At 50.9% G+C, this 26,631-nt stretch overlaps 1 long non-coding RNA gene across 1 annotated transcript in view; it reads left to right on the top strand.

The window, feature by feature from the left end:
- Window positions 1-26,631, top strand: part of LOC144123084 (uncharacterized) — a 42,872-nt gene that overhangs the window by 875 nt on the left and 15,366 nt on the right. The window lies entirely within an intron of this gene.

The following is a 26,631-nucleotide window of genomic DNA, read 5'->3' as shown; positions in this document are numbered from 1 at the left end:
GGAATGAGCAGCAGCGGTTAGGAGTAGAATGTGATTCGAATGATGCTAGCACAGTAGGTAAACGGAAGAAGCCGAGGTGGTAGCCTGGTGTAGAGGTCGATGAGTCAGCATGAGGCGCGTGAGACGATGGCGTTATACGCAGAGCTCAGTCGCAGTAATAACGTGGGCTCTGGATTGTCAAACACCAGCAGCCGTCGAGAAGAAAGACACCACCGTGTGACAGGCTGTGGACGGTTCGTCAGAAAGCTAGAGCAATTTCCTTTGTGTATGCAAACCGAAGATCCCAAAAGACACCCCCCCCCCCCACCCCCAAAGGAGAGATTGCAAGACAGTTACCTTTGCCGACTACTGCAATGTGCAAAGCATGGAAACCGCACGAGGGGTCACAACTGAGGGTGTTCTCGGAAGGCGCCACATTGCCCCGTGCAGAAAGGGACTACAGGGTCCATCCAGTTTGTTTTCTACCTTAACCGAGGGTTTTGCGTGCACTATAAAAGTTGAAGGGTGGGAAGCTCGAATCAAAAATCCAAAGTTGAAGGGGCAGCATGCTGCAAGCAGCCAATCGTGTTGAGTGTTGCTGCTATTCGATGTTTCCTGGATGCAAGATGGACTCCCGAAGGTCCAAAACTGAGCACGGGAGCCCAATGCACCGTTCATGGCTAGGTTTAGATGCTTAGCATCTTCGGCTATGCCGAGGAGAGAAGATTTCCCTGTTAGTCAGTGGTGTCGTTTTCGGCACTCCATGTAATATGCTGTACGTTTTGTAAATCTCCCATATCTAAACTTCAGTTCACTTTCTTGTCACTTCCCGCCGTTGCAAGTCGTCATCAACACCCCCCCCCCCTTCCTAGGTCACCGAAGGGGCACCTCAGCCTCAAGGAGCCCTTAAACCAACAAACTGTCTCTGACGGTGCACCCCTGGTGCAAGGAACCGAACATTTAGTCAATATACTGAGTTCACTTCTTGTTCCAACTAGTAGGTCGAAGCTCGAACGGACAGTTGACATGATTTGGTCATTACGAAGATTGTGCTCTAACGCACCAACAACCGCCTTAGCCTAGGAGAGCAGCGCAGTACCGAAACACATCATGCTAGCGCATATATCCGCAATTGTCCTAATTATCCAAATAAATTGACATTTTTTTTATAGACAGACCGCTGCGCAGAATGTTACGCTAGACAAGTAAGAGTACTTCCTCTGCTGACACATAGGCAGTTTTTCAACAAATAATAGAAGTACTACAGGTGCCCCAAAAGTAATACGGAGCACGCGAGCGGCGGCCGAAATGGAAAAAAAACTGCATGCCAGCGTGCTCTATCAGCAGATGCGCAGTAAAGAGCGAGAGTACGTCGGCACATCCGGCTGACCCATCTCGACAACTTGATGTTCGCGTTATCGCCGCCACGGGCGAAGCTATGCTGCTACCGTCACTGCTCGCCAGGGGCGATTTCAATACATGATGCATGGGTTTGCTGTTTGTTCGCGCCGTGTAGAAAGGTTGGCAGCTTGCGCTTTTTGCTTTTTTAGGAATGCCACCATATTCGGCCTGCGGGTACCGCCGCGGCTCGCTCTTCGCTTCGCAGCGAGTTTGTGGCAATGAAAACTTCACGAAGGACGCAGAACGGAAAGACGACACGCTGAGCTAACAACTGATCGTCTTCCCTTTCTGCGTGAAGTTTGCACTGTTTTTATTGGGATGAATAACGAACTAGCTCATGATGTGTTCTGCGGGTTTGCGCGCGCTATAGAATACAAATGCTCGTCCATCGCTTTGGCAAGTGTGGTCAACTTTTTCTTGGCGCGTATGAAAACAGTATAGCATGCATGTGTTGTCTTCGTTATCTTCATTATAAAGATAGGGCCTCAAGAGTATAGCAGTTGAGCTAAATACGGATCACTTCCCACAGCACAGATTTGTTTTCTTACACTGGAGGAAAAAAATAAACAGAACACGAAGTTGTCGCTTATTCAGTCGTCCGCGATCGGCTATATTTTGCGAACATGTAAGAAGAAAAGGGCATCAGGGTGGAGTCGATTTAAAAAAAAAACTTTCATAGGCACTTTTTATGCGAACTTAAACTTTAATGCCGGGTAAAGCTCCCGCTCACGCTGATGATATCGGCCATGCGCCGAGGTGGGAACTCGTATAAAGAGTCGACGTATTCGGGTTGCTCTCGGAGGTTGTCCCACTCCGTCTTGACTGCCTCCCAGAGGTCATCTGGACGCGTGCTGTGATTCATACGCGACAGATTATTTTTAAAAGTTCCCCAAACGTTCTCAATGATGTTCATATCGGCGCCTTTTGGAGTCCACTCCAATAGCTGCACAGCCCGTTCCTCAAGCAAGGCTTTCACAACTCGCGCACTTAGGACGGGGCTGTAGTCTTGCCGCAGGAGGAATATTCCATCTATAAGTGGCCCGTCCAACGCGTACGGGATGAGATGGTGGTCCAGGACGTCGCAGTAGCTGGCTCCGTTAAACTTTGATGGCAGTCTAATAAGGGGGCCGAGGCCTTCTGCACTGACAGATCCCCAGACGTTCACGGCACAACGACCACTGCTGACTACATGCGTCGTGAAGTCGGGTAGGTACCTATGTGCGAAAAAATAATGCGTTGATCAGCTCCTACGCAATATATATTTAAAAAGACTAACTCAACTCAAAACCTTGATTGTCAGGCCAGGGGTAAAAAAAAACCCTTTTTGGCTCATAAAACTTAAATGACTGCTGCAAGAAGACTAGCGAAGAAAAATTTTCATTTCTCTACTTATACGCGCACATGGCTTGCTGTGCTTTTAGACCGCTGTGCTCTTTACTTCACACAAATTAGTCTTACTCGGACATACCTGCAATTGCATGGACGCCAAACACGCCGCTGCTGGTCCCATCTTGAAGAGAATGTTGACTCATCTGTGAAGATCAATTGTCGCCAGTCGTCCACAGTCCACTGCTCATGGGCGCGAGCCAATGCAAAGCGCTGTTCTTTTTGTCTTGCCGTCAAATACGGTTTCTGCGCCGCCACACATCCACTTAATCCGGCTTCCTGGAGACAGTTTCGAATGGTGCTCAGACTGATGTCTAGGCCGAGGGCATCTCGAATTTCTTTTGTACTTTGAAAAGGATCCGCAACAACTGCAGCGACGATCAGTTGGTCAGCCTCAGCCGAAGTGCACCGCTCGCGACCTGGACGGGGAGCATCACCAAGGCGGCCGCCTTCATCCCTGTAAGCTTATATTGTACGATTAACTGCAGTCATCAACCTTCCAGTCCTGCTGCATATTTCCCGTTGCGGTACACCCTGCGCGCACAGAACAATTTCGCGCCTACCTTCCAATGGAACTCGGGGCGGCATTTTTCGTCAAATGGGGATTTCCGCAACGTTCGGTAATACATATGTGCGTGTGGGCGTGTCTTGTAAAAGGCGCCTAGCCTTCTCATCGATTATCAAGGCGATAGCATGAACGAAGCCAGCTCCTGCGACGTTCTCGACCACCATCTTATCCCATATGACTCGGACGGCCTTTTTAACGATGATGTAGTCTTCCAGCATCAAGACTATAGTGCCCTCTACATTGCGCGAGTCATGAATGTCTTGCTGGAAGAACGGGCTGTGCTGCTGCTGGAGTGGACGCCAAAGGACGCCGATTTGAAAAGTGAGGTCGTTTGGTGAACGTTGGAAAGCAATCTATTTCCTATCAGCCTCAGAACGGGTCCAGATGATGTCTGGTTGGGAGGCTGTAAGAATATATGGGACAACCTCCGAAAGCGACGTCGACTCCTTCTACGAGTCTGATGATAATGGATTTTTATGTAGCAAGAGCATCTGTGGCCAAAGAGCGCCATAGCACAAAGTTGTTTGTTCTACTCAAGGTGGGGTTAAAGACCCATTTCCCAAGCATTTCATCCGAAAGAAGCCGAGCACCAGGCAGGGGAAAGCTTGTACCGTATCACTGGTGGGTACCAAGCGGCGCTGGGGATCGAACCCCGCACCCCCCGAATGCGAGGCGGATGCTCAAACGACTATAGGCCACCGCTGCGGTGCTTATAAGAATCTCTTTTTTGGCACTTGGCCTGTCGTCAACCTGCGGGGGGGGGGGGGGGGGGGGGGCTTTACCGGTTATGAAACTGTTGAGTTTGCATAAAACGGCCCTTTTAGAGGCTTTTTTTTTACTGTTTCCTTCCTGCCACACATCCCTACATTTATTCGTTTAACTTCTTGTTCTCTAGTGTAAGAAAGTCAATAGACAGTTTTAGTTGACCGGAGCGCCGTCCCGCTCCGCTCAGACAGCCCAGCGGGAAAACAACTGCGCATGCGCAGCCCGCTTGGCCCTGAGCGGGATACCGGAGCACACCTCCCGTTCCGCTCGCTGACGACCCTAGCGGAGCGAGCCTAGCGATACGTTCCCGGCAGCGGAGCAAGATGGCTGCCCCAGCTAGGCAAGCACGCAGAGTTCGTCGTCGTCTATTTCCGCCAGCGGTGCTAATTCAGCTTTGACATCGTCTTTGTAGATGTAGCAGATATAGAATATGTACGTGCATACGTACAGTGGCTCGTGAAATCAACATCAACGTCGGAAAAATCTAGTACAACCTTGGCTAGAAATTCTGTTGGCTTGCTCTGGATATCGAGGAGACCTGACTGTCGAAGTGCATTGATATATGTTAAATACATTTCTGCTGCCTAAATTATTTTTAACTGCATATAAAATGGTACAATAAAGTATGTTTTACGATATTAAAAGAAATAATGACCCTATTTAATTTATCAAATGTAGTGCTTCCAGTTGAGTTACACAGAGGGCGCTACGAGAGTCTCCTCCGCATGGCTAGGTGGCTTGAGCCACCGCCCGATGTAAAGGGTTCAGCCGTATCCATCCATCCATCCGCCAAGGAAAATTCGTTTCACGCGCAACTAAAAAGTATTTCGGTGTCAGCGCTCCGCTACCGCTTACCGTGCTACCGTGAGCGGAGCGGAACCGTCGCTCCGGTCAACTAAAACTGTCTAATTTGTCTTGAAGAAGTTGGTCTGGAGTTATTAGCCCACTTGCTATGTTTTGAGAAACTATTTTTATCAGACAGCACCTGCATGCCATTGTTTTTTTTTCATGCGTTCCCTAGAGCAAAGCCAAATTTACACCGCATTTAGGAAAGTGTTACACGAGAGTTTGTACTCGTCAGCACACAAACTCGCCACCAAGTGAAGCGCAAGCTTCGGCTGTCACGCAAAGATGATAAAATTCCTGATGAAGCATAAGGCGCATGGGGCCGACGGCAAACATTTATGCATGGCCCGGACGAACGGCAAAGCCTTGCATGCGTTATTGAAATCGCCCCTGGCGAGCAGTGACGGTAGCAGCATAGCTTCGCCCGTGGCGGCGATAACGCGAGCATCAAGTTGTCGAGATGGGTCAGCCGGATGTGCCGACGCCCCCTCGCTCTTAGCGGCGCATCTGCTGATAGAGCGCGCTGGCATGCAGTTTTTTTTTTCATTTCGGCCACCGCTCGCGTGCTCCGTATTACTTTTGGGGCACCTGTACTATCAACAGACAACTGTATTGCGCAATCTAATCAGCTTAAGTCTACCAGCGGTCACTTAACTGTGAACGTTGCCGCGATGCACTTTGATTCTTTTGTACCGAACCATGATAGGCGCGTCTGATGCCACCCACCTAGTGAAGATGACTAAGAATGACGAAGCGCCGCTGCGCTGCACGAGATCGCTTCCATTTAACTGCCTGAATTTTTGTTGCCTGCCGTTTTGCGTCGCCCGCCGTGAATTCCATCCCCAGTTTTAATTCTGTAGAAGCCCCCTTTCACTTACTGGAGGTGCGGATTTGCTGACGCCATGGAGCTTCGAAACTGTAGGCTCCTGATCGCGACCTTGCCTGAAGATTCCGGCCCTAGTCCAGCTGCATCGCCGCTTACAGTTGTCTGCGCTGAAGCTTCGTGCCAGTAAGACTCTGCTGTAATGAGCAGTACCGGAGACCATAAAACCAAGGACTGGTTGGCCTCATACGAGCCGGTCAGCACCCGCAACTAATAGATTAATAGCCTCTAGTTAAACTACACAACGTCAACTTATATCTTACGGACGCCGCGAATCTGTGGTTTCAGGACCACGAAGCTGACATCAGATCGTGGTCCGCCTACAAGCGGAGTTTCACTGACGTCTTCGGCCGGCCTGAGGTGCACAAGCTGCTCGCTGAGCAACGCCTGCATGCTAGAGCGCAGCTGCCTGGTAGAATTTCACCAGTTATATCGATGATGTTGTGAACCTGTGCACGCGTGTGGATGCTTTGATGTCCGAGCGTGCCAACATCGGCCACACTTTTAAGGGCATTAACTACGACGCATTCCCGATTCTTCTGTACAATAATCCAGCAACCATTTGCGACGCCATTGCCCAATGCGAGAGCTACGACGACCTACGCAAGCGCTGTATTCTCATTCACTATCCACTCTCGCGCCTGGAGCCTCCGGCTGCTTTCACGTCTGACTCAGAACAGTCGCCACTGCTGCCCTAGATCAAGGAGTTTGTTCGGGAAGAAGTTGCGCGTCAGCTCTCTCTCGTTCGCCCGAGTCCTGCCGCTGCCTCTCCACTTGTGCCTTCGCTTCAGCAAGTCATCCGAGAACAAGTCGCCAAAGCTCTTCCTACTCTACCTGAAGTTCGTTCCGTCCCTCCTTTGACGTACGCCGGCACCGCGGCATGTTAAGCCAATCCCCTCCTGCGGAGGTGCCCTTGACGTACGCCGCCATGGCTGCGCAGACTCCGCCTGTGCCATTTCCACCCAGCCAGCCGCCTGTACGGCGCCCAGCACCGGATCAACCACCGGCTCCGCTTCATCCCCCCTCTTCCCTCTTCGCCACCTTACAACTCTTGGCCACACCGGACAATCGCAATAAATGTTTTTGTGTGGTTTCCCCAGACATGCGGCTCGCCTCTGTCTTCGACGCATGATCGCCCCTCCAGCTGTTGTCCCTTCTGCCTGCTCACCTCAGCTGCTTCGTCCTGCTCCCCTCCGGATGCATATGCCAACGACCAGCGTCCGTATATGGGCCGTCGTTCCCCGTCCGCGCGTCGCCGTTCACTGTAATCTCTGCGCCGTCGCCCTAGATTAGCTGACGAGGGAAACTAAGTTCCGCATTTCCTGAAGTAAGGAAAATGGGTGCTCTTCGAACAGCTCAAAGTCTTATCGTCCCCTCACTAACATCCTAGTGGTGTCTATCGAGGATCTGCCTGTACACGTGCTTGTCGACACGGCTGCTGCTGTGTCAGTGATTCACGAGACTGTGCCGTCGCTTACGCAAAGTGACGACGTCATTTTCTGGTTTATCGCTTAGCATTGCTACTGAAGAGAGGATCAAACCTTGGTCGCATGCACAGCGCGGGCCGTCATTGAAGATATTTTGTACAGCGTCGAGTGTTTGACCCTGCTGTCTTGCTCCCACAACGTGATTTTCGCGTTTGATTTCCTGTAAAATAATGATGCCGTAATAGATTGCGCCAGCGCTTAGGTAGAATTTCCTGCATTCTGTGACGAAATGGCCGGCGACCCCCATTTCGTGTGTCCGAAGAACCTCACTGTCATTGAAGACGTCGACATCGCACCGGAGGCTTCAGCGCTTGTGTCCCTCTCGTGTCCTGCCACGCTAGCCGTCACTGTTTTATTTAAGCCATGTTCTTCCTTTGTGCACCGGAAACACCTGCCGCTGCCGTCCGCTGTTCTCGATGTTTACGGAGGACTCACGAAGATGCTCATCTGCAATTCGTCTTCGTGCAAGCTTACCCTGCTACGTGGTGAGTCTATTTGTTCAATTCAACCTGCCCACTGTCTCTCTGACCTGGAGGCTCCCAAGACCCTCCGCAGTTTCTCCATAAACGCTCTTTATTCCGACTCGGTACTTGATCAGTTGCCCGACGCCCTCCTCTGGGCCACCATCGACGACGCGCTTCCATCGACGTCCACCGTCGCTCATCGCGTTGCGACCGGTGCTCACTCACCTTTTCGACAGCGGCCATATAGTATGTCGACAGCAGTGCGCCGCATGATCAGTGAAGAGGTTGAGGACATGCTCCAACGTGGCGTCATCCGTCCATCTGACAGGCCTCGGTCTTCGCCGGTGGTACTTGTAAAGAAGAAAGATGCTTCAATCCAATTTTCTGTCGGTTACCGCCGGCTCAACAAAATTACCAGCAAGGGCAATTAACCTCTTCCCCGCATCGACGGCGCTCTTGATTGCCTCGAAGGCACTGAATACTTACCGTCCCTTGACTACGTTCTCTCTACTGGCAAATACCGATGGCTGCACCTGACAGAGAGAAGACCGCATTTGTTACATCCGATGGCCTCTACTATTTCAACGTGATGCCGTTCGGACTGTGCAGCGCACACTCCACATTAGAAAGGATGATGGATAACATCTTGCGGAAGTTCAAGTGGCAGACCTGCCTCTGCTGCTTGGATGATATTGCTGTCGTTTCCGCCAATTTTGCCACACACCTCGCAAGCTTAGAGTAGGTTTTGACTTGTGTGACTGACGCTGGCTTGCAGCTGAATTTCAAGAACTGCCGCTCCGGAGCCCGGAAGTTGACCATCTTGGGGCACATCATCTCCAAGAAATGCGTTCTCCTGATCCAGCCAACATCCATACTGTGGTGCAGTATCCTAAACAGGTTTCGCTCAAGCAACCTCGAAGCTTAATAGTTCTGTGTTCCTATTTTCGGAACTTCGTACGCATTTACGCGTCGATCATTGCGCCCCTGATGAACATACTTGGAGGAACCAACGACATGACTGGCTAGTCGGCCGATTGCGACGAAGCATTCACTACCCTGTGCCATCTGTGCACCTTGCCGCCAATACTCCGACACTATGAACCAACAGCCCCTACCCAGGTACATAAGGCTGCGAGTGGCGTTGGCCTCGGAACTGTCTTGGCTCAGCGTAATGATGGATTTGAGGAATACGTAGTCGTGTATGCTAGTCCCGTGCCCACAAATACTGAATGCAACCATTCCGTTACAGACAACAGCACCTCCTCTATTTTTACAATGCCAGCCGCATCGCCCGCTTCGCAATGGGAGCAGCCGGTGCGCCTCATTTCAGTTAGTTGCCGCGCTGCGGCGCTACCCAGATGGTTGGACTGCTCGGGTCATGCTTGCCAACGGTCGCGCGGTGCTGGCGTTATCTGTCCTACTCCTATACTACAGACTTACACCACGCGTCTGTCAGATTTATTCTTTGTACCCCTTCTTGCGTAGCTCTTGATTCATCCGCGGCGCAGCGCTTTTTCCAACGAGCATCGGCTGGAGCCGCAGCTTTGCTAGCCGTCTGCAGAGGGGGGCTCAGGCGTTCGTTCCGCCTATCACTTGAGGATTCTTGTCCTTGCCAGAGGAACACAGCATTGTAAGTTGTTGCGTTTGTTCGTTTCGTGGCCCCATGATTAAATAAAATTGTTTTGCGTGGATAAATGATGTGGTCCGCGACACTGACACGGTCGCTAGCAGCAGCACCAAAAAGGCACCGGTTAATTATGGCAAGCACGGCTGCTGATTTTAGCTTTGTGCGAATTATGGGAAATTTTAAGCTCGTTTGTAGAAAAGAAAGGGACGTTCACGTGCATTTATTTACATATATATGTTATATATTGTTTACAAGTATTTACATATATTGTAGGTCCAGCTCAACAACACTCTTAGCACAGTCAATAAGGCTGCGTGCTCACAAAGAAATCAAAGCCTAGTATGATTTCATGAGGGCAGTGATTGAGAACGGTAAAGAGCACGGTAGTTTGGAGATCAGAAATCGTCACACGAGCAGCACACAGGCCGAGAGCTGGGGACGTTGTGCCATCGGCTACCCGAACAACGGCTGTAGGAGCAGGCGTCAGTACTTTGCGCAGGCGGTGACGTAGGTCGGAAATCATCACAGAAATGTGGGCGCCCGTGTCAACCAGAGCAGAGACGGCAGCTACGTAGACTTGTATGGTCAGTAAATTCCGCGGGGAACGAAGAACTAAACGAGGATTTTGGGGCCAGGTCGTCACTGCAGAATCACCTCTAGACGCTGCAGAAGCTAGTTTTCCGCCTGTGATCGTGCGTAGGGGCTAGAAGAGATGGCGCGTGGCCGTTGCGGCGAACGAGACTGGCGGCGCTGTGGGGATGGTGAGCGGCTGAAGCCGGGCGGCGAGATCTCGGTGGTGGGGCTTGATTGGTCCGAGGATTGCGAGAAAGAGCTTGAGCGGGCAGCGTCGGGGCGAGAAGGGGGAATCGAGGAATGGGTCCGCTAGGAGGATTACCATCGACTACGGCAATGGCGGCCGAAGTGGCCTACACGGGAACAATTGAAACATATGGGCCTGTCGTCAGGCATACGCCACTCGGAGGGATTGCGTGGTCGAGGAGTGGCGTAAACAGGCCGGACAGGATAAAGATGATAAGCTTCGGGTACTTGGGGGGGGGGGGGGGGGGTGAAAAGTGGCGACTGAGTTTAAACCCAATTAAGAAATTTCCTGTCGCACGACAGCTTGAATAAGAGGAAGGGTCAACGGCTGGTCGGCCACAGGAGTTGCTAAGGGAGCAGGACCAATTAATTCAAGCTCATGGCGCACAATACGGGTCACGTTCTCAGGTGAGGTCGGCTGGCTCCGAGAACAAAGATCTTGGCAGGAGGAAGACGCAGCCGCGTTGGGCCGGCGTGCGATATGATGGGTGATCCGTCGGCTTTTGGCGTCCTCGAAGCGGCGGCATTCTTTTGTGATGTCGGCGATCTTGTTGCAGTTATTGTAGATGAGCAGATTGAAGGCGTCGTCCGCGATGCCCTTGTGCACATGTGCGACTTTGTCAGCCTCGCTCATCTTTGTATCCACTGTGTAGCACAGAGACAACACATCTTCTATACAAGAGACGTAGGACTCCGTGGATTACGGCGATCTCTTTTAGCGGCAAGCTGCCGGCCGAGTGGTTTGCCGAAAAGGTCGATAAGCTTCTGCTTGCAGACAGCCCAAATGGTCAGTGTATCTGCGTTGTTATCATACCACTTGAACGCCGTGCCCTTAAGGTAAAATCTATGTTCGCCAGCATTAAAGTTAGGTCCCAGCGGTTGTTAGCGCTGCACCGTTCATAGCTGCTAAGCCAAGTCTCGACGTTGGCGTCCCCAGAGAAGGGTCCAGGATCACGAGGTTGAGTAAGGACGACGGAGGACACCGATGCTGCCGAATCTTGGGGGGGATGCTTCCGTCATTGTCTGCCGTGGTAGGTATCGTCCGCTACGTAGTTCCGTCTTGCCGCACCTCCACCGAGGATGTTCCGGGGAAATACTATTTACATTTATTTACAAGTGTTGGGGGTTAGAATGAAGAGTTATTGGCAGGGAGCACCAACTTGAACAGAGAGCTGCAATAACCTCTTCTTAGTTCGTCCTTTCACGCGAGAGGCGACTTCGTCATCCGCTGTCACTTCGTCGTAACAATATTTACAACTCTTTGCAGCAATAGCATATACAATACTTTGCATGTGTCTGATGCTATATACGTTACAACTCTGTATAAAGGCAGTTGCATTTCTAGAATTTGTGTATTTGCTTGTATTTAGACTTATTTACAGACATGACAAATATGCACCGCAGCGCAACCACATTTGCTCGCTCGAGCAGCACAAAGCATCTCGTGAGCGAGTGGAACATAACAGTGAACGAAACAAAAACACACCTCACGCCCGTCTGGACAACCAGTTCGTACGCCCTTGTGTGTTTGATTGCCGTCGCCTGTGACCTGAAGCGACAGCGACGGTAGAATAAACACTGATGCTGCGCTGAAGAAAAGCTGCCTTGTGGTTCAGCCTTTACGATGACTGCGCCTGAAGACGTGCTCAAGCGGACTTGATTTAGAGTTTATGTGCCCCCTTTCCTTCAGGCGCTTTTTTTAGTTTTGAAACGTTTTATTAGCGCCTGGTTGTAGTCAAGACCAGGTAGAACGTCCGAAATGCTTCGGCATCAGCTGCTGCGCCGTGCATTTGCGACTGGAGTTCTTTTTGCTTCTTAGAACAATCGTAGCTGCAGTTCGCCACGCACAAAAAAAATCTTTATCTAGTCATAACGATGACAGCTTAGCCTAAAAAAAGTACAGCTACGGCTTGAAAGCTGCTGTTACTTGGCAGTTTCGAAAAATGCCTTCTCGGGGAGATATATCTTTACTTCTATATTTCATTCTCCCATTTACCTTACTCAACATGATTGAATCGCAAATCAATAGAGTAAAACGTATTACTAATTACTTTTACCTTCTGATTTCATATTTCTGTCAAGCAGTTTCAGCATCTCTCCCGGAATTTTTCAGCATTGTAGCTAAAAGAAAAACATGATTCGAACAAGTCGCCACCGCATTTCGTTACAATGCCAACGCCGCTGCACCACACTCTCTGTGGCTCCTTCTAAAACCAGCGCCTGCAGCGGCTCGCTCCAGGGTGAGCAGCTCCACGGTCACGCATCACGGTGACGCGTCAATGCCTGACAGGCAGCCTCATTACTATGAGGGAAGCTGAGCGCCGCCTCACGAAGAAAGAAAGAACGCGTAAAAAATTGTCTTCGTCCTCTTTCCGTCCTCAGGCGCCACTCAGATGGCACTCTCCCTCACAGACGTATAGCAGGCTCGAAGGCTAGCCGACTGGGCAGAGCTGGAAAGGAGGATAGGAGAGGATGTTTGACGGTCGGATCGGCCGTACTAGGCAGGCATCGTAAAAAAATCGGAGGACGCTTAAGCTTCGCCTTTAAGAGCGGAACACGACAGCGTGTTGCAGCACTGCGATGGAGTCCACGGAACGCCATCGCCCGTTTGGCGCCACGCCTTGCCGGCAGACAAATCGCTCTGCTACGTACGGTGAAACGGACGCGCGGAGCGGCAAACCACTTAGAAGCGCTGCCAGGCGCCTTGCCGAAACGCGCGGGACTGAAGTCGCAGTCGTAGTTCGTCGGCACATCATTCTCGACAAACCCGATGCCACGAACGCCAGCATAGCTTCCGCGCCGAACGAACGGGCAGAAAGCCTCAAGCTGGTGAACGCGCTTTGGATGTGCGCTGCGTTGTTCGCCGCTCACCACGTGCTTGTTGGCTTGGTTGGCTGGAGGTTTGCGGTTACGCGTGTGGTATTTGGCTACCTTCTAGGGGAACACTGCACAGCACCCGGGGGTATTGATTGTGAATAAGGGCGGTGAGGAAAGGAATGAGGGGGTCCGAGATGGGCAACACGGCACGCACGATGTGGGCGCTCTAAGTCACTTGGTGGGCAAGACAAGTGGTGGGGACTGGAGGTGGCGATGTCAAAAGTAACTTAGCGCGACGCCACAACAACACCGCACCTTAGGGACATTGGTCTGCTGAGGAGGGACATAGGTGGCAGGTCTGCTATACAGGGACTGTCTTTATGCAGCGAAGTGTCTGAGGGCATAGGATGCTCGGGAAGAGACGGGTATTCGGCTCTAGGCGAAAAGGGGGCGCGAGCGAAAACGCCCGACGGCGAAGAGAGCGGGAGGGCAAGGGAAACGAGGCGCCCGATGGGGTGAAGCTGTAGCGGCAGAAGCGGACAAGTCCAGGGCGTCCACCCAATGAACACGACTACGCAGACTACCGCCCATAGATAACGCAGAGCGTGCTCAAACACCCCGTGTAGCCCGACTACGGCCAACCCCTGGAAGCACACGCCACCGCGAGAGCAACCCACAATTTCTGCCGACAGCCCCATCGCTCGTTGAGAGAATACCTTTCAGGAGTGGGCGTGAAATTAAATGTTAATGCGACAAAAAGGCGCATAAAAGATAAGAGCAGCCACCAGGCACGCGAAAAGAAGGAACGGACGAGATTAGCGGGCCGTAGTGGCGCGCCGAATGGGGCGAGGTGAAAACACCCGCAAGAAATGCCTTGAAGGCGCGAAAATTGAGAATTACGACATGGGCGTTTAGCGGGCAATGAGGTTGAACGCAGTGAAATTGGGTAGCCAGAAGGCGAGGTAGGAAGGTGGCGCAAAAAGCGTGGTAAGAGGAGTTGGGTCAGTCCCGGGCGAATAGAGCGCGGCGCGAGGACCGGGACGGCTAGTGCAGCAGGGCGCCCGATGGGGCGAAGCGGCGGCGGCCGAAGCGGACGAGTCCGGAGGAAGGAACGAGTCATGAACACGACATCGCAGACTACCGCCCTTAGCGAGGCACGCGCCCATGCACTCCGTGTGTGCCGACAACTGCGGCCAACCCCTGGGCACGCACGCAACAACGAGAACCCCCGGAAAACGCGCCGAAAAGCAGACCACCCGCGCGCAAAAGCCACACAGGAGGGAAGTGGAAATTATGAAATTAGGGGACAAGATGGCGTGCGACAAAAAGGTGCCGGTGATGCAAGGAGAAGACGGAATTAGGAAGCCTTGAAGGAGAGAACTGCCATTGAGGCGGGAAGGAGGAGAAGGTACACGAGGTACATGCGAAAAAGTCACCGTTTGTCCAGAGTCCAAAAGGAGATGTCCGAGCAGCAGACACACGCGATCACCGCTGTTGGGATTCAGGTAGCGTGGCTGGGCCGCAGAAGAGATGAGGACGATCGGAGGAAGAAAATTTGGAAAACTTTATACAAAGACTATTTACATAATGTCCAACTAAGGCCAACAGAGAGTGCTTCTCAGTAAAGAGAGCTTCTTAGCAGTCGGGAGTCTCTGGTATCTCTCAAGACCAGCAGCTCGTTAAATACTCTTCGTATTCCCCAGATCCCAAGCTGGGGAATACAGTTTGAAGAATTATGTCCAATCACAAGATGGCACTGATGGTACCACCCACGGCAGGGCGGTCTTGATGTTCTCTCGCAGCTCGGTCGAGGGAAAGGGAACAGGACCCGGTCACGTTGTCGTCCACGCGGCCCCCAAGTGGGCGCGCACTTGGGTCCGCACTGCGCCCATGTGGAACAGGAAGGCACCTGCGTGACACAGGAATGCGGGCTGCGTCCCAGCAGGGGTTGAAAGATCTTGCACTGACGACCGGAACGCGGAACCTCTGTCGAAGGCGCAGCCCTCGGGCAATTGTTCAACCTCAGCGTGACTGAAGAGGACAACACTGATCTTGTACTTCGTCGTCTGATGACCGGAACGTGGAACCTCTATCGAAGGCGCAGCTCTCGGGCAATTGTTCAACCCCAGCGTGACCGAAGAAGGAAGGAAGGAAGGCCTCAGACGTTGCTGGCACATACCCACTACGGGGGAGTGGCCAAGACATAGGCGGTTAATTGCTTGATACAGGAAAGTTCTGACAGGAAAAGGAGTGGTAATAGGATGTAGCCTGATAGATTGGAAGACGGAAGGACAGGGGTCCTGTTAACTTGGAGATCGAAGACGTGACAATGGCTTAATGTGCATAATAGTATTCAATGCCTGTAATGTTTCAATGTCGCACTGACTGAGAGCGGGAAGAATAAATTAGAATGGGAGGCGCTGCGTTTCTTGAAGAAACATTTGCACAGCGGTGCGCAGACTCCTGTCGCTTCGTCCAAGCAAAGAGGCGCCAATGGAAAGAACAACCTCGGAGGACACAGGCAAGCCCCAGTTGATGAAACGGAAGTTGCAAGTGATCTATTGTCTCAGGTGCGGCACAAAAAGGGTACAGTGGGGAAGCCGCCAGGCCAGATCTGTGAAGGTAGAAATTTAGAAGGGGAACCCGGCAACGCAAGCGCGTGAAAGAGACCTCTAGTCTGCGTGAGCGCCATTCTTTGCTACTCCAAGGATGCCGATGATGCTGATATTCGGGAGATGATGTAAGAGCCGAGGCAGCAAATTCCTGAAACATTGTGTAGCTGCGAAACCTCACCGCATCTGTATATGCACACGTTGGCAGGACAGGAACAAATGGGCCGCAGAAAGAGGCTCTTGCTAAGGAATCTGCAACCTTATTTAAGTGAAAAGCCATGTGACCTGGTACCCAAAGCAACCTTACCGAATTTAGATGGAGCGGAATCAGCAACTTAAAGAGGCGTAATGCCCTAGACTCAGTGGGCGACGATAAGGAAGAGCAAATGGATAGAGAGTCTGTTATAACCACAACCTGGGAAACAGTAGTTTCTAATTTTCGTAAGGCTAAGATTACTGCTAATAATTCAGCCAGAAAAATGGGAGGGAAGTCAGGAAGACAGAGAGAAAAAGACCAATCCAGTGAAGGCGAAAAAACTCCCAAACCTGCCTTCTCGCGATCCTGCGAGGCATCGGTAGCTATAAGAACTTGAGAGGGAAAGGACGTTAGGTGGTCCTGCAACAGACCCTGAAGAAGCGGGAAGGGCTGCAGCTTTGCATTCCCTTTTGCACTCCTTTTGAAGAAAGTTCCTCAATGTGTTGCCGCCAGGAAAGAGTAGAGTCGTATATTACTCCGAGATACTTCACCGTCTGAACTTGAGGTATTATGTTATTTCTATAGACAACGAAGATATTTACAGGAACCGAAACTGGAAATACTAACAATGCGCATTTCTTCACATTAAGGGACAGATGAATTCTTCCTAACCAGTTGTCAAGAACATTGAGGTAATTTTGCAGGGTTCGATAAAGAGTGTGAATGTCACCTGCTGTTGCAAAAAATGCTATATCGTCGGCTTACACATAAGTTTTCACATCTTGAATGCATGGAATTGAGCTTAGAGAAATGTTAAAAAGAACAGGTGAGAGAACTGATCCTTGCGGTACACCTCTTGTCTGTGGAAATCTCCTTGAGGAAACACAGTTTTGGCAGCAGTAAAATTCTCTATATTCCAAAAACGCAAAAATCCAGGCTACAAAATAGCTTGGGAAGTTCAGTTCTTGTATTCTTAGTAACAGAGTTGAGTGCTCAACGCTGTCGTATGCTTTACTGACATCCAAGGTGACAAGCGCAGCAAACTGTTTTCTATTGCGAGCTAATTTAATACGACTCTCTAGGTCAGTATGAGCACACCAAATTGAACAACCCGGCCTGAAACCAATTTGACATGGATTAAATATAGCATTTTCTGATATGAATGACATGACACGGCTGAGAAGGGCTCTTTCCGCCAATTTCACTAGGTTCGATGTTAAGGAAATAGGGCGTATATTGTCTAAAGTTAAGCCCTCCCCTTGCTTTTTAAGCAGTCTAACTATTTCAGCAAGACGCCACTCATGCGGAATCCAAGGACCTTTAATAGAATGGTTAGCTAGAGCCAACAGGTCTGCAGGAGATTCATTGAACAAAATTTTGATCATAGATGAAGTGACCTTATCGGAGCCAGGAGCCGCTGGGGATAAGCGCAGAACAATTTGCGACAGCTCAGGCATAGAGACCTCAATGAAATCACTTGAGGTGCATGTAAATATAGTAGGAGAAGGTAAGGCAGATGTAAAGCGAAGCTCTAAGCCACTCGCAATATCCTCTAAGGCATTTGCGATGTCAGCAGGGGACGGAACGTGGGATTGAATGTTGGCAGCCGGTGGAATCACCTTGTTGCGCCTCATGAAATTAAACAAAGCTCGTTTATTTCCTGATTGTGAAAAAAATCGTAATGATTTGCATTATACTCCTCATTTGTACGGGCGACGGTGCGCTTAAATATTGCTGCAACATACTTATAATCCAGCCAGTTTTTTGGGAATTGATTGATAGAAGTTTCTTCCAAGCTGTTTTCCGTCGTCTATATGCACGCGTGCACTCAGCATTCCACCAACTGTTCGCGATTGCACCCTTGGTTCTGTTAACCCAAAATTCAGACTTTTGCCTTGCGTGGTCCAGTACTGAACATAGATGTGCAGCCTTGCTTTCGGCACTTGTCCGAGCGCAAGTGTGAAGTGATTTGGAGCTGATTTTAGCGTGTCTTTAAAGCAACTGTAATTTATTAACGTGCGCTGATGTCGCTCAGGAAGAGTTAATTTACACACAAACTTGAAACTAATCGATAGATGATCACTGTTTGTTGCATTGTAAACAGGCGCCCAAGACATAACAGAGGCTCCTGGGTAGGAAAAACTTAAATCCAAGGCCGAGCGGCATTGGCTCCGAACAAACGTAGGCAATCCGGAAAAGTTGCAGATCAAATTGTTGTCAGAAGCCCAATCAAATAGTCCAGAACCAAAGCTGTCTGTTTTAAACCCCCACGTCACATGGTGCGAATTGAAGTCTCCAAGTAATAGAACCTGAGATCGGCTACTAGACATGAGTGAGTCAAGGGTACGAGTGTCACGCACACCAGACGGGAAATATTCGTTAGCTACCGTAAAGGGCTGTTCACCTGGGACGCTGAGGTCAACCGCAAGGTTTTCACGTTCATTGTGCGCATATTGGAAAAGAAATGCATGCCCTGTGGCAAAACTTTGTAGAGATGAGCACTAACAACCCTCTCCCTCGTGATGACCGGGCAAGCCGGAACGGACGGTAATTCTTGAAATGATAATTGAAATTTGAAGTTAGCCATGTTTCGTGTAAAGCAACTAAATCTGGTAGAAGCTGATTGCATAGGCATTTTAAATTGTTGAAGCTGAGAAAATAGATCGACAATTCCACTGTAGTACACTAAAGAACCCTATCTTGGCGGGAGTGGGGCAGCCGCGACTGCCTTCTCTAGAATCTTGGTCTTAGTACTTTGACTTGCGTTATTTTCTTTGTCTTTGACTGGGGGCAAGATGGGCCTGCAATATTCAGAGGAGACCCACTTCGTTTCTGGGCGCGGAGATCAGACTCCATATCCATACAGTCCATAGAGGATGCGTCCATAACGCTGGTCGAAGGAGAGGCCTGAGAGTTCTTTTGTTGCTCACGTTGTTTTTGGCCCTGTGGTGCGTAATCGATTAATACAGGAGGAGGGGTAGCTTCCGAAGCCAAAGAAGACAAGAGCGGAGTGGTGGACGCCTCCAGAAGACTGGTCATCTGAGCAGCTATGAGCTGCGAAATGCACCTGGACACGGTTTCTATAATGCGATCCAATGCATTTGCTTTCTCAACTGCCGCTGTAATAGCCTGGGACCAACTAGAATCCATTGTGGGTGGGCATTTGGCGGTCACACTAGAGTAGCCTGAGGCTCTCTCCTTGACTGTGGCAAAAGCCTCTCTCCGCGTGCATCTGCGCTTGTCTATAACCTCGAGCACCTGAACTTCTTGTGCTCGTGCAGGACAGTCAGGTAAAATCAGCAGGGTGAGCACCGCTACGCAAACAACATTTCTCTTGCTGTTCAGGACATTCCTCTCTGCAATGACGTTCCCCACAGGCACAGCATCGTAAGGCCGATTTGCAGGCTTTGCCGCTGTGGCCAAATCGCCAGCAGTTCGGACACTGAAGGGGCCGAGAGTTAAATACATCAACTCGAAAAACCAATGGCCACAGCTTAATCTCTGACGGGCAAAATATTCCTGCAAATGTGGCAATGACGAACTCTGTAGGAATTTTTACTCCGTCAACCATCCTGCTGCATCGATGGACAGCAATCACTCCTGCAGGCAAGAGGTTCTCAAGCCTTTCCGCAGGGCTCAATCGAGAGTCGACCCCTCGGACCAAGCCCTTGAAACATGCCAGATGAGGCGGAATGAATGCGCTCACCGGGTGGTTGGCGAAGGTCGTACGCTTTAGCAGGTCTTCAATACAGTCTTTATCCGGCGACCTGCACAATGTACCACCCCTGACGGACTGCCGGACATCGGTAATGTGCATAAAGTGCTTCGATGTGGACTGAAGGGCCGCCTGCACTGCCTCCGGGTTGTTCAGTCGGATAGCGCCCCCATCGGAAGGCACTAAAGCGACCGGAATGCTCGAAACACCACTTCGGAAAAAGAGATCAATTGGGAGCTGGTCTCGAGGAAGAGATGCTGACCAAGGGGAAAACCCTTGGCCGGGAGAAGAAGTAGACATTAAGCTCTCGTCCTGCGCCCGATCACCCCAGAACAGGAGCAAGCAGGCACAGACAAAAAGAAGGAGAATTTAGGAAGCTAGCGCAACACCGCCAGGTACTTAGCCGCTACCCCGAAGCCTGTTTGCTGGGCCACGTCACACGAGCGCGACCCACTCCTGCTGTTGCTCGATTCGGAGGCCAACACTCGAAGAGGACAACACTGATCTTGTACTTCATCGTCTGATGACCTGTTCGAACACGTGGGGACGCCATTATCGTCGCTGCTTCCGACATTCCTGCAGCCACGTTTCTTCCAGAGGGCTCAGTCACCTTTGCGGTGGTTTTCAGGGAATCCTCCCCTTGTCCAAATTCGCCGAACTCAACACCAGGAAGGGAGCGCGAGCACAACACCGCACAGTGGTAATCCGTTCAAGGATGGTGGTGAGGGTCTGCTGTGTAATCCATGGAAGGGCCGAAGTAGGGCGCACGCAGCGGCGGCGAGGGCTTCGTGAACGCCGTTGCGGCGAAACAAAGGGGCTGGGCGAGAGACGCCGGCCGGCTTCGTGTGCACCCGCCGGCGGCCCGGACAAGACTTCATTCATGCGTGCCCGCACGGCCCCGTTGCGCCCGAACGAGGGGAGCGGGAGGCGCTGCCGTCGCGCGCTACCTGTTGGGCCAGTGGCGTACATTGCTAGGAGGAGGAGGAGGAAGAGAGATTTTTTGCTCACGGCCAACGCCGCCGACGCCGACGACACCGGCTTTTTCTGCGACACGGGGCCCTTAACGCTGGCGCGTTAAAATAGAGGATTCGCTGCAGAGAATGAATGTTAAGCTATTGTATGGGTGCTAACGAAATTCCAACTTTATCTGCACGGCCGCCAATTTGATGTCATCACGGATTACCACGCGCTCTGCTGGCTGTCGTCTAGTAAATATCCAACCGGTCGCCTTGATCGATGCGCTCTTGGCCTTCAGGTGTTTTACCTCTGCGTCATCGACCGATCTGGCCGCAAGCTCATGAATGGCGATGCTTAGTCTCGGTTTCCTCTTCCCAGCGACGCTGCCTGTTTCTCTGTGGCAGATCCCGTCTTCTCGTCTGTTGCTATCGCTGGTAGGCCTGAAGAGTAGCGGAAAGACCCGTGGCTTCCGTCCCTGATCGACGCCGTTTCTTCTCCAAACGTTGTACCTTCTCGAAATTTTAGCCACCAAGTACCAATTCCCCGCCATTTGTGATCTGAAATTTTCGCCTCTTACCGCTCCGACCTTCAGTGTGCACATACTGGTGTGCTGGAAACATTTAAAAGAATTTATTAGGGTTACTATTGATGTGGCTTGTGCCCCCTTTGTCAAAACTAGCCGAGCAGCGGTGTTTCACTTCTTAGCCTTGTAGCGGAGCCGTTACGGTGTCCTTAAAGCCGAAATGCGTGGACAGATGAGGAGAAACGGTCCTCTTACCTCACCCAGATTTACAGCTTAAGAGCTGCCCCAAGTGCGCCGCTACCCGGCTAAGAAGCAGCACCCCGTAGCTCGGTTACTTTTGACAAATACGGTACTACTATGTTCGAAAATGCGTCCGATCTTCCATAGCCTGTCTGTGGGGGAAGACATCCGCTCGCCGTGTGACCAGCCTCTGGCAGCGACTCCCTTGCCTGACGCGTCCTTTCAATCGTATTGGCGTTGACCTGTACGGCACGCTTCCCTGCACGGGCTTTGGGAACCGTTGGATTATCGTCTGCGCCGACCACGCCAACCGGTGTGCCGAGATAGCCGCTCTTCCTGCTGCTACTGCCCGCGAAGTTGCTCTGTTCCTGCTGCATCATGTTGTTCTTCACCACGCGCTGCTAAGTAGCAGTGGTCGCGCCTTCCTTTTCCCACGTCATTAAAGCTCTGCTTTCCGGATGTCGCATCGTGCACTGGACCACCTTTGTCTCCCACCCTCTAACTGGCTGACCAGGCGCTCCATTCGTACTTTGGAGACATGCTCACCATGGGCGTCGTAGCAGGTCACAGCATTTTAGACGCTATCCTACCTTTCGATACGTATGCGTACAACACCGCAGCACAGTCCACCACCGCTTTATCTCTTTCTTCCTGCTGTTTGGGCGTGAGCCGTCGTCCATGATGGGCACCACCTTACATAATACTTGTGACACCTCCGAATGGACACCCCTCTCAGAAGTCGCAAAGCATGCAGAGGAATGTTGCCAGTTGGCGCATTCTTTTACCTGGCAATTTCAAGGCCGCCAAAAGCATCGCCACGATGAAGATCAAAGGCACCATGTTTTCCGGCTGGATCGCACGCTTGGCTCTGGGTTCCAGGCACACCACTGGCATGTCTTTAAAATTTAGCGCAGAATACCACGGCCTTTATCATGCCGTCCAGCAAACGTCGCCTGTCAATTACATCGTAGAGCCGCTCAACCCCTCTTCGGACATTCGCCATCACGGCCGAGAAACTGCCCACGTCAGCCGCCTGAACAGCTACTACCACCAGCTCCTCTTGCCCTCACCCGCTCCTCGTGCCCTCACCATAGGTCGCCAGGGTGACTCCTCTTCGTTCTCGGGGCAATTGTAGCGAACCATGACGGCAGCGCCTGATCCCGCCTAGGAAGATGACTGAGAAATAGGCGCCGCCGCTTGCACGAGATCGCTTTTGGTTGGACTGGCTGTATTTTGCGCCGCACGTCGTGAATTCCATCCCCTGTTTTATCTGTGCACAAACCTTCATTCTCTTTGTAATGTTGATTGAAATATGTAGCCTGCCACGTATATTTTAATGCCATACCTTTAGAAGGCTCACAGGAAAAAAGTTCGCCGTTGGTGATAAAATTGTCTGTTTGGCCGGAGGAAAGCAACGTCACCAGAGAAGAAGAGACGTCACTTCTGGCAAAGGCATAAAAAGATTTTAATGCTCTCGCATTGCGAACACTTAATGTAAGTTAGTGTTCGTGTAAATATTTTTCAGAGAGTACTTCGCGAAAAATAGAAGCGGGCATGTGTCAACGGTTTACCGAGCTGTAGTGACCAAGATACCAGTTACAATAAAAACAGATGTTACATAAGCTTCGAAAGGAAGAAAAATTGAATTCAGATTTCCCTATTACTGGCCGTTTTCGTAAACAAACTACGGTGGTGTCACGACACGTATCCCAGCTCGGATCTCTGAAGCTACGCAGCACCGCCATTCACTGCTTCCGAACGGCGATCACAGATTCCTTCCTCGTATTGAAGAAATTGATTTCAAAATGAATGTAAAAACGCGGGGCGTGCGTTTAGTACTTTTTCGAAGCCGAATAACTTGGTACAATTCAAAACCGAGTCGAATACAAATCGACCCTCTTTGGTATTATGCGCTAGGTGTTCGAATATTTGTGCAAAACAACTTTAATGGGCAGCAGTGTACCGTTAGCGCCGGCACCGTAAGGCAGAGAATTAAACTTGTGGGTGTCAAAACACTAAACAGTGGTCTCCACTAGGTGACAGATTACATTATGTTGCAGCATTCACTGAATGACCATCATGTCATACTAAGAGGAACTTTACCTTTTGGCTATTGATGGAGACAGCAACAAAAATATCCACAAATTTCTGTTCAGGACAGAGTTTAAGCAATGTATCCAATAGCAGAAATGAAGGCAGTGTTTGCTAAACGTGAAATAACTTTTTCATGTCACCCAGTCTTGGAGGCCGCGAGCGTAAATATTATAAACTGCACCGCCCAAAATTAACCTCGTCGAGGTGCTGAGCTCTCCTTCCCGCACAATCCATTTGCTGCATCAGGGCGGCCCTCTTTTAACGTGAAGGCGTTAAGGCTGCCACTCTGCAGAAATCCAGGTTCATCGTCGGCCACGGTGTCGTGAGCGAAAGAGAGAGAGAGAGAACTGGTAGAGGAAAGGCAGGGAAGTTAACCAGCGAACTGTTCCAGTTGGCTGCCCTGCAGTGATGGAGAGTTATGAGAGGGGCATAAAAGAATAAGTAGCGAAATACGGCACGTAGCAACCACGACAGGTATTAACACAAGCACTGTAGGTCACAAGCCACCGCAGCTGTAGCCTGCACACCTTGAGGGCTGCCGACTTCTCCGACCTAAGTAGAGCATATCGAGGGCCCTTCATCACAAAGCAGCGCACACGTCTCAGTGTCAAGAAAACCTGCTTGCCGTTACGGCTGATAATGTTGATTACAACGTAAGCATCGGGCTTCTTCTCGGAAGGATGAGGCTGAAGGATGCTTTGTGCCAGGTATTGGCAGCTGCAGGCACTGGATTCAACAAATCCGGCATTTGCAGTGCATTCTGTGCAGCTGGAATGTGCATGCTGGAAAGCAGCACATGCATGGCATTCACGATTGGCTTCATCATTGCAATCACTTCCTCTTCTGCAACCTGGTCCGGTTTCAGACCTACTACCCGACCAGCAGTAGGCTCAACTCGCTGGATGCGTAGTGACTCTTCTATCATTGAGGATTTGCAGTGCTTCGGGAGCGATGGCCAAATCACTTGCCGGACCCGGTCATGGACTGGAGTTGTGTCTTGTGCTTGATTAGCAATGGGCTCTGGACTCTGAGAACGCAATACATGCTTGGTCACTGCGGGTGTGCGCAGCTCAGGCAGGGATGGCCAAGGCCCGTCAGCAACAACCGTCTGTGTCTCGCCAGTCATCTTGCTCCCAGTCCTTAAAGTATTATGCGGAAGGGGAGGGCAAGTTTCGGAAATTCTTGGACGATCCTTTCCAATGCTCGCTACTTTTTTTGAAGGTCTGTTACGAGGGCGACGACATCGTCGCGCCGTAGCGGCAGCTCCTCTTTGTGTGGAAATGTCTCTTCGTTTGTTTGAGTATCGCCATTTCCCTTTTCAGGCGAGGACAATCTTTTGAGGCAACGTCATGAGGGCCGAGGCAATTGGCACACGTAAGGACTGTTGGCTGGCAAGAATCGCCTGTGTGTGGCTGAGTAGACCGTGGGCAAGCGGTGGGGAAATTGTAGACACTACTCACGTGTCCTATCTTCATGCATTTCCGGCACTGGAGAGGATTCGGAACGAACGGCCTTACTGCATGCCGAAAGTGTACAGCCTTCATGTACGTTGGAATGCAGTCCCCTTGCAAGGTCAACTTGATGCACTTTGTCCTACCAAGACGTTGAGCATGAAGTATGGCTACACCGTCGGTAGCTGGCTGAATCATGATCGGCAGATCAGAGTCGCGGATGACCACGTCGACGTCGTAAATGACGCCTGCCGTAGTGCCACTGATTAGAAGTACACGGGAACGAACGCTCATGCCGCCGAGCGTTGTGATGTTGCTCAAACTCTCAAGCACGTTCCGGTCCATGACATCAATGCCGACGACATTCCTAAAACGATTCACCCTCACATATTGAATTGCTCCCGGGACGCGAGCCTCCAGGAACGCAGACGTGGCTTGCCTATTCATGTGGCTGAGATTGTCGGTGGGAGTCTCTGGAACAAATAGGACAGTATGTGCCGATGATCCTCGCTCCGCTGTGATCGTGGACGTACACTATGACGACGAGTCCTCACCTCTGAGCAGTGTCCGTTTGGCCTTCTTACTTAGGACTCTGATGAAGCCCTCGTCAGCCGAAGAGTCACCGCTGGTGGCCGAGTACACCACAGTGGCCTGGCTGCTTGCGTCATTCTGGACGCTAAGACGTTTCTTCTGGGCGGCAGCGTCTGACCGACTGGACTGAAGTTCAACAGCCTCCACTTCCGTCACCATCATTAAAAAAGAAACAGTGGTTTCATTATAAGGTCATAAATCAGGAAAAAACTAAAGAGGCGAAGAGACGGCGTTAGAGCCACTTCATTTCTTCCTGTGAGCGAAAAATCTCTGAAAAGGAAGTAAGGTCCGCCACTTATGTCACGTAACCTTGGTGCATGATCACAACCTGCCCACCATATTGTAAGCAAGCTGACCGCCATTGCAGGCCGCAGTTAAATTGTTGATTTATTGCGCGACAAACCTGGAAGACAAACCTCGGGAAGACAGACCTAGGTCCAACAAGCCCCACTGCCTGCAGCACCTGCCATTGTAGGGCAGTGGCGCTTCGCTTGACCGCAGCACCACTGCACCATGAGTGGTATCAGGATTTCCAGTGGTCTATGAATGTTAAGCAGAGAATGACCATTTCCTAATATATGGGCATTAGTCTATTTAAGCTGCCCCACCATACCCTTACTGCAGATCTTAGGTGCCCTTTCCAATTTTTTTGAAACAGCCGTCGAAAACAACTACGTTGCGCGCTGCTCTTTGTGCCTGTTTTTCGAGAACTATTGAAAACTATAACAGCGCATTCGATTCATTGCGAATAAATTTGCACATCCACTGTTCGTGATCCGTGATCCTATATAAAAGCAGTTTTTCTCAGCATTATATAAGTGCGTCTTTTCGCGCTGGAAAAATATTTAAAAACCAAGAAAGAAACGGATGGGCCACGTGCGGCTATGTGGTTGGTGAGCGCTCTTGGTATGTTTTAAGCGGTCCACGTTGACCGGCCCAGTTTTCGATCATCGTGCTTGTTACGAAGGAGATCATACAACCGGCAATTACGCATCGCAGGTAAATAAGTGCTGCTCCATGACTGCTCGAGGCAGACTTGAAATGCTTTCCTTGTATTACTCACTGGATATGCGCAGCACAGCGTTTTGTCGCAGACTGGGAACACAAGGGCTCGCCCGCTCTTGTTTTACTGGCCGCAGTGCTACGAGGGGTAGATGTTCAAGTTAGAGATCTCTGGCCTGGTATAATTTTTGCCGGTAATCCAGATTGT

The sequence above is a fragment of the Amblyomma americanum genome, chromosome 3 (assembly GCF_052857255.1).
Source record: "Amblyomma americanum isolate KBUSLIRL-KWMA chromosome 3, ASM5285725v1, whole genome shotgun sequence".
Classification (NCBI taxonomy): domain Eukaryota; kingdom Metazoa; phylum Arthropoda; class Arachnida; order Ixodida; family Ixodidae; genus Amblyomma; species Amblyomma americanum.
Note: the sequence above shows the minus strand (reverse complement) of the source record. Positions and strands in the feature narration are given on the sequence as shown.